This window comes from Stenella coeruleoalba (assembly GCF_951394435.1).
Source record: "Stenella coeruleoalba genome assembly, chromosome: 2".
NCBI classification, from domain to species: Eukaryota; Metazoa; Chordata; class Mammalia; order Artiodactyla; family Delphinidae; genus Stenella; species Stenella coeruleoalba.
In genome coordinates this window covers 57,024,630-57,040,967 of record NC_137147.1, presented here as the reverse complement: position 1 = coordinate 57,040,967, position 16,338 = coordinate 57,024,630, and the positions used below count along the sequence as shown (strand labels likewise).

General features: G+C 33.7%; 1 protein-coding gene across 6 annotated transcripts in view; it reads left to right on the top strand.

Annotated features, from left to right (window-relative positions):
• Positions 1-16,338, top strand: part of LRFN5 (leucine rich repeat and fibronectin type III domain containing 5) — a gene marked incomplete at its 3' end in the record, with an annotated part of 254,541 nt that overhangs the window by 116,712 nt on the left and 121,491 nt on the right. For 5 of the 6 annotated variants that reach the window (XM_079914201.1, XM_079914199.1, XM_079914197.1 and 2 more), the window contains one exon: positions 1,748-1,922. Of the gene's footprint in view, positions 1-1,441; positions 1,923-16,338 lie in introns of those variants that run through there. The other variant, XM_079914198.1, reaches the window with a different exon arrangement.

Here is a 16,338-nt window from a genome sequence, read left to right as displayed (position 1 = left end):
ACATTTTAGTTCTAAGAACTTATTATACTTATACCAGGAACTTAATATATTATTCAATCACACATGTGCATGAATACATGGATGTTGGTTATACCATTTTTATAATAACAAAATCCTGGAAATGATAATTTTCAATTGGGACATATTATGAGCAGATTATGTTGTATTCATATGATAGATATTGACTGATGGAATGGATGGTGGTGATGATAGAAGGTAGAAATTGAATAATCGCCATGATATATTAAATGAAAGGAATAGGACAAAACAGCATAGAAAATTCTTATGTATGTATAAAAATCTACACATGCACACACGCTTATATATGCATGAGATATTTCTCAGAGGATGTTCTGAAATGTGAAATTGGTTCTTTCTGAGGGGGATATATCTTGCTTTAAAGGGTGATTTACTTTTACTTTTGGATTTCTTATATTATTACCATGTATATATAAATGTAAAATTTAGTTTAAAATATTCATGGAAGGAAATAAATGAAAAGGCAGACAATAGGTATCTCAGATGTTTGGCATATGATTGATTTATATCTGTGGGGGGGTTGTGTCTGATTTATTCTATAATTTTATAATAACATCTTTCATGATAAATATAAATTTTAAAGATAGATAGGATTGGTTCACAGATTCATAAAAATAACTTGAAATAAATAAAGTGTAATGTACTTTTATTCAAATTTACCATTTATCTGTATATTGATTTTTAGCATTTCGGAATAAATTCCATATTAATTTAGCAATAGTTTAACTTCCTTTTTGAATAAAGTCCTAATTATTGGGTATGTCAGGACAATGTAATCACCCTCTTAAATTCTGGCTTTATAAGACCATTCATACATCTTCACAAATGGAGATAGCAGTAACAATAAACGAAACCCGAGTCATCCTTGTGTCATCTTCTGTCTGTTTTTTATTCTTACCCTTTGGAATTGTATCACTCCTCATGTTTGCCTCTGCAGATAAAATAAGCCATAGCCAAAATAAAATCAAAATGCTTTTATTCATTTCAAGAACATTTTTTAAAACAGCCTGTTTCTACATTAAAAATGACAGTGATTGAATATCAGTTGGTACTATTATATACATCTTAGGGGAAAGAAAGTTAAATATTGTGTCTGATAGAGCTAGGTAGATTATTATTTAAATTGACATGGAACCCTCAGAAAGGTAGAAATCAGCAATCTGCTGACTCGAAGTTAAAATATAAATGGCACGTCTGTATTTTTTCCCTCGACATATGGGTTGACATAAATGGATTTTCCCTATTTAAGAAAAAACAGGGAACATGACAAAACTATTAGCTCCATGAGGGCAAAACTAATGCGATTCATTCACTGCTGTATCCCCAGCATCAGGTATCTGGTACTTAGTACGTGATGATTAGTATTTGTTGACTTACGCAATTTGTTTAACATTAGCCTACAAGTTTAATTAATTGAAATACAAAGAAAATTGAACTGTGATGTATCTTTTGATTGTTTAAACTGTTTTCAATTATGAGGTAAGAAAATTTCCAAAAATGAAAAGCAGACTGCTGTCATATCTATTGGAATCAGAGCATATTGCACATTCCACTGGAAAGCCTTATTATGCAAATCTATTTAAATTCTGTTTAGTGATATTCCTGATAGAGTTTGAAATCGATCACACAGTTAACAGCAACTATATTTTTCAAAGATACTTCATAAGCATATTTTGATATACTTTTTTTGTGCTTGTCTCCTTTGAAGAGTCCCTGTAACCATTCTGCCAGGTGTTGGGAAGATATGTAGTAGCTGAGCACCTTACTTCTGTCACCATCCTCAGAATCAACTTTGGAGATGCTTTCACCCTGTCCGTCTTCTGCAGCAGCCAGGCCGAGTGCTGACTCCTTCTCAACAGTGAGGAACTCTTCAGACTCCAGAAGTAAGTTACTTGCATTCAGTTTGATCATTGGCCAGTGGGTTCGAAAACGCTTAGGGGAGGCTAAATAGAAATCTTGCAAATTAATATACAAATTAAAAACCAGCATTATTCATCACTGATTATTTCGTTTATTTTTTGAGTCCTGTCTTTCTGGAAGTACAAAGTCTACCACATTGTATGTTGCTAACCTATATATTTATGGAATCTGCAGATTTTTTTTGAGATTATTTCACCTGTGTTATCATGACTCATATTTGCAGCCTTGAGGCGTACACAAAGGAGAGATTAAAATAATAATGTTTGCACATGAATAAACAGATTCAGAATGACCAAGTATTTTCTCAAAGTTGCTTGGCTAATGAGTTATGAAGATGGAATAAAATCCCTGCTTTTTGATTCTTAAAAATCGAGTACTCTTTCCAGGCCTGTGATTTCTAGTGCTACATGGAGGGTAAGCGACTGGTGCTAGAAATAGCACTTTTCCTGATTGGTTGATTTACTGAATGATATGTTCTCTGTGTCATTGAAGGAGAGTTATGGCAGCCTATAAATATGCATATGGAAAAACTAAGGAAAAGGGAAATCACATGTATGATAATAAAATGAAAAAGAGGGACAGATTACAAATTATATAACATAATGTATTGTGTACTACCCAAAACCAAATTCCCAGCTACATGTTTATCTTTTGGCTTTCTAATTACTGGATAAATCAGGTAAACACATCAATTACATGACTATATTCTCAGGATTTAAAAAATAAAGACAATTTATTTGGAAAAGTTTAGACTTTCCTGGTCCATGTATAAGATTCTATCATTTTGCCATTTTTCTAGTTTATTTGGTTTAAATTTGACATGTTTATTTTTTTCCTTCTTCTCCCAAACACTTGATATAAGCATCCCTTGCTGCTGTTAAGGGTATATTTGTATCACAAAGTGACCACACAGAAAATGATTTTGTGTGCATTTGTATAGGGAGCAGAAGTTTGATATAGCCTAGATTGTCTCTCAGTAATTAGGTGCTTGGCAATTGAAATTTCCTTGAAGGGAATGGGTAGGAGATACTTAATAAGCTTAGTTTTATTTTGCAATATATTACAGCTTAAAATGCCAGCCACAAACAGGTCTGTGTCCTTAAGGGAATATAGAGACTGTTGTTAAGAATTTATGAATCAGGGTGCTACGTTGTATAAGATTTAAAACAGGCAGCCAGTATATCGTTGCTAGTGTACTCAAAGTAATATAGAAGGACTACTTTTAAGACATAAACAAAAGGATATATTAGGTTATATTGAGGTTAATTCATTATAGCTATAACTGTAGCATAAAATGATGAGTTTGAGTATACAGAAGATAGATTACAAATCATTATTTTAGTGTAGGTTTTTTCTATGTATATTTTATTACTTTGTGCTCCTTTTGTACATGATTTATTCATTTCTCTTAAGAATTGCTTTCATGACTTTTGTCCTTGAGCTTTTTATTAAATAAAACAACTTGAGGAAGACATTCTAAACTTTCCACCTTTTACTTTTCTTAAGGAAATTGAGGATCATCTCTGAGCCTGAGGTGATTTCACACATTATGAAGATGTGGAATGTATTGGGTTTATTTCTTAAAGGCAACGTCACAAGAAATCCCAGAGAGTTTATCTGCCCAAACAATTAATTAGATAATTAATGATTTTTTGTTTTCCACAGATAAGGGAAACATTATTTATTTTTCTTTATCTAAATAAGCATCTGACTTTATGAAAGCTGTTAGCCAAGGGGATATATTTACTGACATAGATTCCCTAGTGTAAATCACAAGACTTTAGTGAATTCAACTACATTTTCATTTGCTAATAGCTATAATCAAGGCCAGAGGATTTACTTAATTAACCTGGCAATAGAAGGCTAAACAGAAATAATTTATATATTGAAAAGGACACTTCTGAGTTAATGCTTAATTCAATTTTTTTAATCACCAGTCCATTAGTCTGTAAAAGTAGAGTCTCGTTTTCCCTATTAATTTCTTTCTTTGGAGTAACATTAGGCTGAAAGTCTTGCATGGAATTAATCACGTTTAAAAAAGAGAAAGTAAATACATTCCTAATTAGATTCCTCAAATTTCAAATAGCTCATTGAAAATTCATAGCACATCCATTAAAATCCCTTTAAAAAACTAAATGGGATACTGGGAACTTTCTTAGTGGAAGCAAAAAATATGAATGGAGAAGTAGTAAAATATGGAGAAGTAGTAAAATAATGTGGGAATGGAATGCCTGTTTGTTATTAGTACAGGACAGTTGAGATGGTGGTGGTTGCTATGATGGCTATTTTTCTCATTGTGGCATCTTCAATTAGTCTTGGCCAGTAAGTAGTGCTTCTGTCTGTTTCTGCTGTTCTTGTTTAGCTAAAGCACAGATAAATTTAAAGGAAAAACAGTAATATCTGAATAGGAAATGTGCATGCCTGTGTAAATATATAGGTATGTATATATTTATCTAAAGATTGTTTACTATACACATAACAGCAATGATAATAACTCTACAAGGCTAGTATGCCTTCTAAATATTAAGGTATCCTTAATGACATTAAATATATAATATTTAAAACACTTATTTTTCTGAAAAAAATTCCCCTACACTTAAGACTTGTAAATTATCAACTCTGATAACATTTATTGACAGTGGCTTAGCCCCTCATCATAATAATGACCAACTTATAATCATTTGACACTTTCTAGTACTTTTTAATAAACATTAATTTATTTGATTATTATATTATTTCTATGAGGTAGCTTTAAAAATGTGAATATGCTCTCAACCAGTTTTCTTTTATGCTTAATATCTTTAGGTATGTATGTATATACTTGAAATCATTCCAGATTCTTGAGCCACAAAAACATAGATAGAGAATTAGTGTTATTGATAGGACAAAGTAATATGCTAAAGTGGTTACATGAATTAGGTTCAATAATTCTGACAGGTAGAGCAGAGAGTAAACATGTTATATCATGCAGTGCTCATTTTAAAGGAAGGGAGAATAAAAAATTTCTCAAAGAAAGCAAACTTGCTAATGACTCTCACTTACGTACTTAGTGCCAGTTAATTCCAAATTGATATACCTAATCACCTAAGTGCCTTAATCTAACATGTTGCAAGTTAAGCTCTTGGCCATCTCTACAAATACACTCTTTTGATGGATTTGAGCTCAGTAAATGACATCATCATGTACCAGAAAAAATAAGAAACCTCTTTTCACCCCTCTCCTTTATTCCACAATTTGGTCACCTAATCTGGTCATATTTCCCTACCAAAATTTATTCTTGAATTCATCCACTTGTCTTCATTTGGGACCATCAGTACCCTGGTCCCAACTACCATAATTTCTCCCCCGGACTACTCCAGAGGCCTCCTGAATTACCTGCTCACGCCCACTGATGCATCTATTCTGTCTGCTCTCCATAGAGAGCTTTAAAAAATACAAAATTGAGATGACACACCTCTCTGAAGACCATTCCCCTTAGAACATTCACCAAGTTTCCTTTCCTGGCTTACCACACTCCCATGGGTTAGCACTTTTTTAAATGCCTCCAACTCATCTTTCCCTGCATTCTAGATGCAGAGGCCTTTCAGTTCCTCTTTCCTGTCATGTGACCTCCAATGAGGTCTTTGTACATGGTTGCTTCTCCCTAAGCAGATCACCACTCCCATCTCCTTTTTGCCTAGTATATCAACACAGTAGTTGCTTCTTGAAGGAAGCTTTTCTTGCTCCGCCTGATGAGATCATCCTTTTATTATTGGGTTGACCAAAAAGTTCGTTTAGGTTTTTCTGTAACACCTTATGGAAAAAACCCAAATGAACTTTTTGGCCAACCCAACTATATGGTCTCATAGCACCATATAACTGTAATTCATTAACATGTTATATCTCTTTGTACAGTTGTCTGACTAATACTGATATCCCTTCCAGATGGAAAGCACTATAAGGTCACAGTCCATGTCCGTTTTGCTCAACATTGTGACCCCTTTTTTTCCTTTAGGCACTGTGAACACAGGCATAGAGTTCCCCCCCAATCCCCCGCCGCCCCGTGTGTGTGTGTGTGCATGTGTGTGTGTGTGTGTGTGTGTGTGTGTGTGTGTGTGTGTGTGTGTGTTTTAAGAGAGAAAAATCCCTGAGATCCAAAAAAAAAAATCACTGGAGTATCAGGGAGAGAAAATTATAACAGACAGGAACTGTTACTGGAAAATTAGTACTTAAATTTTGCCTTTCTGCCAACTTGGGTTTTTTGTTATTGTTATTTTGTTGTTTGCCTTTCTTTAGTGACTTATTGAGACAGTTTTCCTTACAACTGTCATGACATTTATTATAAAGTTCCTGAAACTCTGATTTACCTGACAAGAGCCAGACTTCTTTATTTCTAGAACTAATAGCATTGCAAGTAGTGGCATAAACTTATTTTACTTCTATACTAATAATGGTAAATGTTAAATATGAATGTTCAAATGTTTAAATATGAGTGTTAAATCCAAGGCATTGGTTGGTAAGATACAGGAAGCTTCTCTCTATCATGTAAAACATGAGCATTCTTTTGCTTTTATTTTAGAAAAGAAAGATTCCAAGGACATCAACTGGAACAAAATTTTTAAGTATCAACTATTAGATCTCTTCATTTGTTTTTGCATTTTTTTTTTGTCAGAGATTGACCCCAACTTACTGCATGCTCACCATTCACAGCAGGTGTCTGAATTTTCAGTGCCCTTATCCTGTCACCCTCTCCCCGTTTTAGCCTCAGCATCATTCTTCAGTGTCTTGTTTTTTAATAAGTGATGGATCAAGACCCTGTCCTTGCTGTTATGAAGCAGGTACAAATGAATCCGACTGAAATTTTTGTCTAAAAATAATTATAAATCAGTAGGAGAGGTAAGAGTATTACAATGCAGAAAGAACTAGCAAAAGATAAATAGTGATGAAAAGCTACACATAGTCATGTTCAGTGTAAAAAGAGCTTACTTGCATCTGAGATTATGCCAATGTAATTCTTACCAGAAGTAGATTTTGTCTGGGCTTCAGAGATAGGTTTCAACCTTGGACTATTGTTAATGTGCTGATGTGTTGTCTCATTTAGGTAAAAATTCCAGAAGCTAGAGAGATAATGCAAGTTCTCCCCAAAGCCCTTAAGTACTGACACCAAAATTTAAAATGTCTTAGCTGGCAATATTTGATTTAGAAAAGCCTCTGCACTCTCTGCCTACTGTTAGTGTTGGCCCTGTGAGTTGCTAACACTACAGCTCTTACTGTGAGGAGTCCTGGGAAGTGGTCTGAATAAATGCTTTGCTTTAGGAGATAATGATTACTTTACGTTTAGGACCAGAAGAAACTGATGTCATGTGGAGAGTACTCCTGGCAACTGACATTAGATGCACGGCAACAGTCTTAATTGCAGAGCATTGGCTATGAAACCCATTGGAAAAAATCCAATTTGTATGGACCCAACCTTACCCAGTTTATTGTGATGAGCACCCTGTTCCACTGACTATGCAGTTCACCTCCCTTATATCACTGTGCTCTGCACTAGGGTATTTTAACATATGTCAGATTTGGAATTCTCTGGGTAAACCGAGGCATCTCTCCATCAATATTCAACAGTGTGTGGGAGACTTTACAGAAAAGGAAAAAATTGGCAGTACAAAGACTTCTTTTAGCAAAAAATTCATGATTTACCATGGGAAGAAACTCACAGACTGTGAGAATATGTGTATGCTATATTGGTCATAAACAGTAACTTAATATTGCTAATGACATAATATGAAGGGAGGAAATAGTGAAATGTATGCTTAGAACTACATGGAAAGATGTGTAAAACTCAGGGACTTCAGAGACATATCATTACCAGCTGAAAACATTAATAATATAAGAAAACCTAGAGACTTGATTTTGAAAACTGCTAACTTAGATAATACACTTAACTTAGATAATATGGTTTTGACACAAAAGTATTTGGTACCTAGAATGTTTAAGAGCATCAGTGGTGCTAAAGATATTTTATCACCTAGAGGGGATAAATAAAGCACACCATTGGGGATGCAGACAAGCAGGAAGTGATGTTTATGATAACCTCTTCCATCACCCCTGGTTACATATATAAAGCTGGATGGATGATGACTGTGACCTTGCAGGTAGCTTGATCTCATTTGTTTAGTTAATTAATGGACTATTAGGAATGTTAAAGGTATAACTTACTTGACATAAAACACATTTTCTGTGTATTTATATGGTAAAAGATCAGGTGCATAAGATTTGGCAACTGAGGCGAAAGCTCTGTTGCTGAGGTAAAAGCAACTTTTGTTTTAAGCTGTCTATCCTTCTCAATGTCGGGCAATTCTAAATCCATAATAAGAATCTGGCTTTCTTTTTGATCACTTGCATGCCAATATGGATTACTATGCTAAATCCTGAAGCCTTAACATACTGTTTAATATCTGGAAAACAAATTACCTTTTAATACCTGCTTACTTTTTTATGTCTTGAAGATAGAGTTCTGTTACAGGAAAATGAGTGCCTTTTAGATTATTTCAATACCTACCACAATAATGATTCTAACACAGAAATAATCCACAATTGAAAACATGCATTCATTATTTTTAAAGAGACAGAAAGATACACTTTTCTGTAATAAGAATTCTCTACTCAAAGGAGAGGACTGAAAAGGAAATTCTGACAAAACATTTTATATGTAATTTAATAAAATGTTTTCATTATATCAGGGTTATATTTTGAAGCACTTTTCAATATTTCTTATATGTGTCTTGAAATGAAATGGTAGAATCTCAAAATTTTAGAACAGGTTTAATTAAAGGATGACTCTATATATAACAATTACAGTGATAATGAGCAGACCTATGTCATTCATGGATTTTATTGATGCAGTTATATGTAAATATCCTTAGTCTGGAAACTGGTATCCAGGAAATGAGTGACATAATAGTGAGCCTGGCAGACATCCAACATCTGAATCACTTCTTGGATTTGTCCTCTATGCATCCTAACATACAAGGAACTTTTATTAAAGGTATAGAGAGATTCTTTAAACCTCTTCAGCAATGCTCTGCTACATTTTATTGGTAGTTTCACGGTGGTATTCTTGATTTCTAGTACCTGGGGAGAAAATCCATACATATGGCTCCTCATGCAGTTGTGCAAGGATATTTATGAAAAGAGATCTATACTGTTCCATTATGAAAAGTAATGATAAATAAGGAAGATATTTAAGAAAATGTCAAGTAAGAATCTAGCAGTCATTAAGTCTAACTTATCCTTACCCAGTCTTGTTAGTATCCTTATCATTATTTTTGCCACATGATACCCATGTGACAGGTAATATTTTGTTCTCATATATTTCAAACCTCAGAAATTATCAAGTCTGTGCTCTAGACTCAGGCAGGTGTTTTTCTCAAATAGTTATTTTTTATGCTTTTGTTTCACAGGCTATTTCTTGAGTCACCTTCAGAAATGTCTAGATATTAAGAAAACAGTAACTGTAGTCTACCTACTCCAAATAAACCAAAAGACCACTTATTTATACATTTTGCAATGCACTTTTATGCAAGATACTCATATGAGAAGTAGCAAATATAAGGGATTTACTTTAAAAATACACAGATCAAATACATTAAAAATAATAAGAATGGCAATTCCAAGGCACCAGAAATCTTTATGAGGAATGGTTAGTTATAGAGATTTATATCTTATTTCTCTTTTTCGTATTTGATGTGTTTTGATATGCTACAATTCCTTGCAAATTAGTAATCTTTGCTTAGGACGTATAGGAATTTTCACTTCACTATAATGTAAATTAACCAGCATTTCATAATCATTCTGAATAAATAGAAGTTTACTAAAAAATTGAAAACAAGAATAAACCTCATAATGTTTGATTAAATTTATACAAGTTATCTTGTATCACAAAAACAACGATGTAATTTAATAATTTAAGTGATTAAGTAAATTCCAGAGCATATAAAAGGATCTCATGCAAGTAAAACATAAAAACAGTATAAACATACAACTAAAAAAGTAGATATTCCATGTTCATGGAGGGGAGGACTCAATATTGTCAGGATGCCATTACTTGCCAACTTGATCTATAGATTCAATGCAATCCCAGTCAAAATCCCAACAAGTTATTTTGTGGATATTCATAAACTGATTCTAACATTTATGTGGAGAGGCAAAAAACCTAGAATAACCAACATAATATTGAAGAAGAGCAAAGTTGGAGGACGGATGATACCCAGTTTCAAGTTTTACTGTAAAGCTTCAGTGATCAAGAAAGTGTAGTATTAGTGAAAGAATAGGCAAATAGGTCAGTGGACAGGCAAACAGAATAGAGAGCCCAGAAATAGACCCCCATAAGTATAGTCAACTGACCTTTGACAAAGGAGCAAAGGCAATACAATGGAGCAGACAGCCTCTTCAACAAATAGTGATGGAACAACTGGACATACACAAGCAAAAAAAAGAATCTAGACACAGACCTTACAACCTTCACAAAAGTTAACTCAAAATGGATCAGAGACCTAAATGTAATATACAACACTATAAATCCTAGAAGATAATATAGGAGAAAATCTAGATAACACTAGATATGGCGATGCCTTTTTATATACAACACCTAAGAAACAATCCATAAATGAAATAATTGATAAGCTGGGCTTCTTTAAAAATTAAAAAAAAAAAAACTTCTCTTTGAAAGACAAAGTCAAGAGAATGAGAGCACCAGCTACAGACTGGGAGAAAATATTTTCAAAAGATACATCTGATAAAGGACTGTTGTCCAAAATACACAATGAACTCTTAAAACCCAACAATGAAAACACAACATATTTAGGAAATGAGCCAAAGACCTTAACAGGTACCTCACCAAAGGAGATATACAGATGGTGAAAAAATGTTCTACATCATATATCATAAGGAAAATGCAACTTAAAACAACAGTGAGTTGCTACTTCACACCTATTAGAAAGCCCAAAATCTGGAACACTGACAACACCAAAGCTGGCCAGGATGTGGAGCAACAGGAATCTCATTCACTGCTAGTGGGAATGCAAGATGGTACAGCCACTTTGGAAGACAGTTCGCCTGTTCCTTACAAAACTAAACATACTCTTACCATATGATCCAGCAGTCATGCTCCTTTTCTATTTACCCAAAAGAGTTAAAAACTTATGTCCACACAAATAAACTACACATGGATTTGTATAGTAGTTTTATTCCTAATTGACGGATGCCTATTACTAAAGAAAGAAGCCAATCTGAAAAGGCTACCTACTGCATGATTCCAACTATATGATATTCTGGAAACAAAACTATGAAAACAGTAAAAAGATCAGTGGTTGCTATGTGTTTGGGGGTAGGAGGTACATAGACAGAGCACAGAGGATTTTTAGGGCGGTGAAAATACTCTGTCTGACGCCATAATGATGGGTACATGTCATTATACATTTGTCCAAACCCAGAGAATGTAAAACACCAAGAGTGAATGGTAATGTAGATTATGGATTTGGAGTGATTATGATGTGTCAATTTTATGTTAATCAGTTGTAGCAAATGTCCCACTCTAGTTGAGGATATTAGTAATAGGAGAGTCTATACATGTGTGGAGGCAGGGAATAGTAAGTATATGAAAAATCTCTATCTTTTCCTCAGTTTTGCTGTGAACCTTAAACTGCTCTTAAAAAGTAATGTCTTAATAAAAAAAAACCCAGTATAAACATTTCAGTAGTTTCATTGTTGAACTTTCTTCCATGTTTCAGGTTTTAAATAAATTCCTTAGGTATTATGAAATATTACTGTGTCTATTACTTTGGAATTGCCATATTTGATACGGGTTGCTTTCTCATTCTTATATTAACTTGAAATTATTTGATATATTAGTAACATTGAAAATCTGTGCAAGAGTTTATTGGCCTTTCAGAGTTTCTTTTTGGTGAAACCCTTTGCTAATCTTTATATTAGGGTGTGTTTTCTTACCAGATTGTAGTAGTTTTTAAAAATATATTTTGCATTATAGTCGTTCATGGATTTTTTGGGTCACACACATATTGCCCATAATCTATGGCTAGTGTTTTCACTTTCATAATGTTACACTGTATTCATTAAGGACTAATATTCTAGGTTCAGGGGTTGAGGGGGGAATAAGATTTTTCCTTCCTAAATCAGACACAACCTCACAAGGTATGAGTCATAAACAGGCACGCTTCAATGTCTGCGTTTGAACCTTGACACTCAGCAGGGCTTAAGAGGGAGGTATATAGCTAATATTTATTAACATTCAGGAGTGGTTTGCATACACTAAAGTCAAAGGAGAGTGAGAGTTGTGAAATTGTTCCTGCAGCTTTCAGATGCCCAAGGAAGCTTGACCCTTTCCCATCCTCAAGGGAAATAGCACTTCCATCAGAGGATCTACCAGTAAAATAGTGGTGAACTGGATGAGATTATGTTGCCTCAGACTGTACTGTAGAGATGGCCATTAAGCACCCTCTTTTATGGTATCAGCTGAGAATATTCCTGGATCTTATTTAGTGTAGGTCTATGAGAATTCTGGGGCTTACCTACACTAGTAACCCAGAGGTAGTTTTTAAATATAAGTGCTACTGACACATTTAACATTTCACACACAGTATGCATGCCTTAATTCAACATACTTTAATGTCATCAAGTTTCATCAGCTTTTTAAAATATTTAATAGTTTCAGTCTTTAATTTTAAAGGACGGTGCAGTGACCAAAGGAAGTAAATCATTTTTACGAAGAGAGATATGCACAAAGGACCCCAAGCTCTAGAAAAGGGATTATCTCAGGAACTCCTTACCCAGATAAAATGTTTTCATTTTAATGTGGTAAAATTATCAGTTGTTTCTTTTGGTTTGATATATGTGTGTGTGCTTTGTGGGTTTTTTTTGCATTGTTTAAGCTATTGTTCTCTGCTATTGAAGAAATAAAGATATTTTTCTATGTATTCTTTTAATATTTTAAAAGTATCTTTACATTTTTTTAGATAGTGTGGAAATTATATTATATTTGGAGTTCTATTTTATTTTTTCCATGCTGGTAACCAACTGTCCTGATATTGTTTTTTATTGAATAATTTATCCTTTCCCTATTGAATTGAAACTCTAATTCTGCCATTCACAGAGCTTTCATATATGCATAGATATATTTCTTGATTTTCTATTTTATTTTATTGTTCTATTCATCATCCTTGCACAAATACCATGCTGTAATCTAATTATTCTACTTACGTCTTGATGGATAGTAGGATGAATGAATCCACTCCTTCCATTCCTCCTTCACACTTGCCTTGGCCAATGTTGGCTCTTTATTCTTCATCCTCTGTTTCAATTTTGGACATAGAGAAGTCTGATGAAAAATCATGTAAATTTTACTGGAGTCACATTTACTCTAATTTTATTTTAGTTTGGGAAGAAATATTTTTTCAATTTTTTAATGTATATATATCTATCAATCACCTTTTACAGGTCCTATAATAAGGTTGTATACATTTCTCCTTATATGTCTTGCATTTCTCTTTTATTTCTTTACAAGATTTTGTGCTTTTGCAAATGGACTTTTAAAACGTTACATTTTCAGCTGATTGTGTCTGTATAGTAATGTTGCTTTTTAATCATTATATTTTCTAAGCAACTTTGCTGAATTCTTACTGGCTTTATTAGTTTGTAGTTCTTGAAATTATATAATTTTATTGATAATATCTATAAAATAACATTATTAAAATTTCACTTATATTTCCATTATCTAATTGAACAGGTTAGGATCTCTTATACCAGTGAATGCAAATGGTGATCATGGCTGTTCTTATATTTTCTCTCCTTTAAGAGTACTGTTTTTCATGTTTTGTCATAGTGTATGATGTTTGCACTAAGTAATTTTATGGTAAGTACCATTTTAAGGTACATGCACTTTTACAAACTAGGGAAGCACAATTTTCCTTTTCATCATTTTCCTGGTAATGAACGTTATGCAGTTTCTATTGTGGTAGTCAGTTTTAGATTTTAATGGATCATGATAATGGAGCTCATCAAACCTTAAGTCAGTTTACTGCAGTGTGAATATGATATGCCTAAGTGTAGGTTTTTTTGGTATTTGTTCTGTGTGGAGTTTTCTTAGCTTCCTGGACCTGTAGTTTGGTGTTTGTCTTTAATTTTAGAGATGTCTTGGCCAGGATTATTTCAAATATTTTTCCTGCTCCATTATCTCTTTCTTCTCCTTGGATTTTACAGTTGTGTGTGTTTTGTCCTTTGAAATTGTCCTGCAGTTCTTGGATATTCTGTTTCTTTTCTTTTTTTCATTCTTTTTTTACTTGTAGTTCAGTCTGGGACATTTCTATTGACATACCTTGAAGCTTACTGTTTCTCTCCTTGACTACGTTCAGTCTACTCATGAGTCTGCTAAGGGCATTTTTTACTGTTATATTGTTTTTTATTTCTATCATTTCTTTTTTGATTCTTTCTTAGAGTTGTCAACTCTCTACTTACTTATTCATCTGTTCTTGCATGTTGTCTACCTTTTCCTTTGCAACTGTTAACAAATTAAACATAGTTATTTTATTTTTTTATTGAAGTATAGTTGATTTACAATGTTGTATTAATTTCTGCTATACAGAAAAGTGACTCAATTATACATATATATTCTTTTTCATACTCTTTTCCATTATGGTTTAAAACAAGATATTGAATACACTTCCCTGTGCTATACAGTAGGACCTTGTTGTTTATCCATCCTATATAGAATAGTTTGCATCTGCTAATCTCAAACTCCCAGTCCTTCCCTCCCCAGCCCTCCCCCTTGGCAACCACAAGTCTGTTCTCTATATCTGTGAGTTTGTTTTTGTTTTGTAGATATGTTCATTTGTGTCATATTTTAGATTCCACATATAAGTGATATCAAATGGTATTAGTTCTTTCTCTTTCTGACTTAACTTCACTTAGTATAATAATCTCTAGGTCCATTCATGTTGCTGTAAATGGCATTATTTTGTGCTGCTATTTATAAATAGTGCTGCTATGAAAACAGTGGTGCAGGTATCTTTTGGAATTAGAGTTTTGCCTGGGTATATGCCCAGAAGTGGGATTGCTGGATCATATGGTGACTCTCTGTTTTAGTTTCTTGAGGACCCTCCATACTGTTTTTCATAGTGGCTACACCAATTTACATTCCCACCAATAGTGTAGGAGAGTTCCCTTTTCTCCAGACTCTGTTAAGCATTTGTTATTTGCAGACTTTTTACTGATGGCCATTCTAACTGATATGAGGTGATACCTCATTGTAGTTTTGATTTGCATTTCTTCTATAATTAGCGATGATGAACATCTTTTCATGTGTTTGTTGGCCATCTGTATGTCTTCTTTGGAGAAATGTCTATTTAGGTCTTCTGCCCATTTTTTGATTGGGTTGTTTGTTGTTTTCTTATTGAATTGTAGGAGCTGTTTGTATATTTTGGAAATTAAGCCTTTGTCGGTCGCATTATTTGCAAATATTTTCTCTCAGTCCATAAGTTGTCTTTTCGCTTTGTTTATGGTTGCCTTTGCTGTGCAAGAGCTTAGAAGTTTGATTAGGTCAACATAGTTATTTTAAATTCTCTCTCTGATAACTACAATATATGAGTTATATCTGAGTCTTGTTCGGATGCCTGCTTTGTTTCTTCAGTCTGTGTTTTTTCTACCTTTTGCCATATCTTGTAAGTTTTTATTAAACATCAGATACATTGCATTACATAATAGGACCTGAAATAAGTGGGACATTAATGTGAGGATTTATATTCATTTGGCTAGAGATGAATTTGTTTAGTATTCGCTGTAGCTATGGGTGCCAGAAGCTTCAGATTCTTTTGGAGTATTTGTTTTTGTCTCCCCTAACTACAGGCTTCTCTTAGTACTCCTCATCAGAAAAAGTCTGTGTCTTACAGCTACTTCAGCTGTAATCCAATTTTATTATACTAGACCTCTGTTGTGGTGCTAACAAGAGGAGAAAGAAAAGTGTTGTATAATCTTATGATTAAATCTGTCTTCAGGTGAGCTGTGACTCATGGCTGACTTTCACAAGTGTTTCTTTGGTGTCACAGCTGCCCACCACCACCCCACCCCACCCGCAGCATTAGGTGAGTCAGAAAGCTAAATATGGCTCAAGTGGTTAAGAATCACTTCTCACAGGCGCAGAGACAGGACTTATCTTTGATAAAAATCTTTTCTTTAAACGGTAAGCTCTTTTTATGGAGAATGTGTAATATCACCATTTGCATTTTCAAAAAGATTTTTAACACCTTTACTGGAGTATAATTGCTTAACAATGTTGTGTTAGTTTCTGCTGTATAACAAAGTGAATCAGCCATATGTATACATATGTCCCCA